Genomic DNA, 356 nt, shown 5'->3' on the forward strand with positions numbered 1-356 from the left:
GCTACTCGAGAGGAGAGATGATGCCTAACAAATCATATGGCATGTTCTACTTTAGAGCTGAAGTCTCATAAATGATTAAACTGGGAAGATGGAGCGCGTATAGAAGTGAACTGAGTGTTCTCTTGGTAACTTTTCTTTTATATTTCTTATTCTGCTAGCATGGGAAGCATGAATCCTCATGGGTTGAAGAATTGTTAATGTTACACAGAGCACGGATCACAGATGTTGAGCACATCACTGGACTCAGCTTCTATCAACAAAGAAAGGAGCCAGTTTCAGACATTTTAAAGTTGAAAACACATTTGCCAACCTTTAGCCAAGAAGACTGATATATTTTTTTATCCCCAAACACCATA

The sequence above is a fragment of the Mandrillus leucophaeus genome, unplaced genomic scaffold (genome assembly GCF_000951045.1).
Source record: "Mandrillus leucophaeus isolate KB7577 unplaced genomic scaffold, Mleu.le_1.0 Scaffold552, whole genome shotgun sequence".
In the NCBI taxonomy this organism is placed as follows: Eukaryota; Metazoa; Chordata; class Mammalia; order Primates; family Cercopithecidae; genus Mandrillus; species Mandrillus leucophaeus.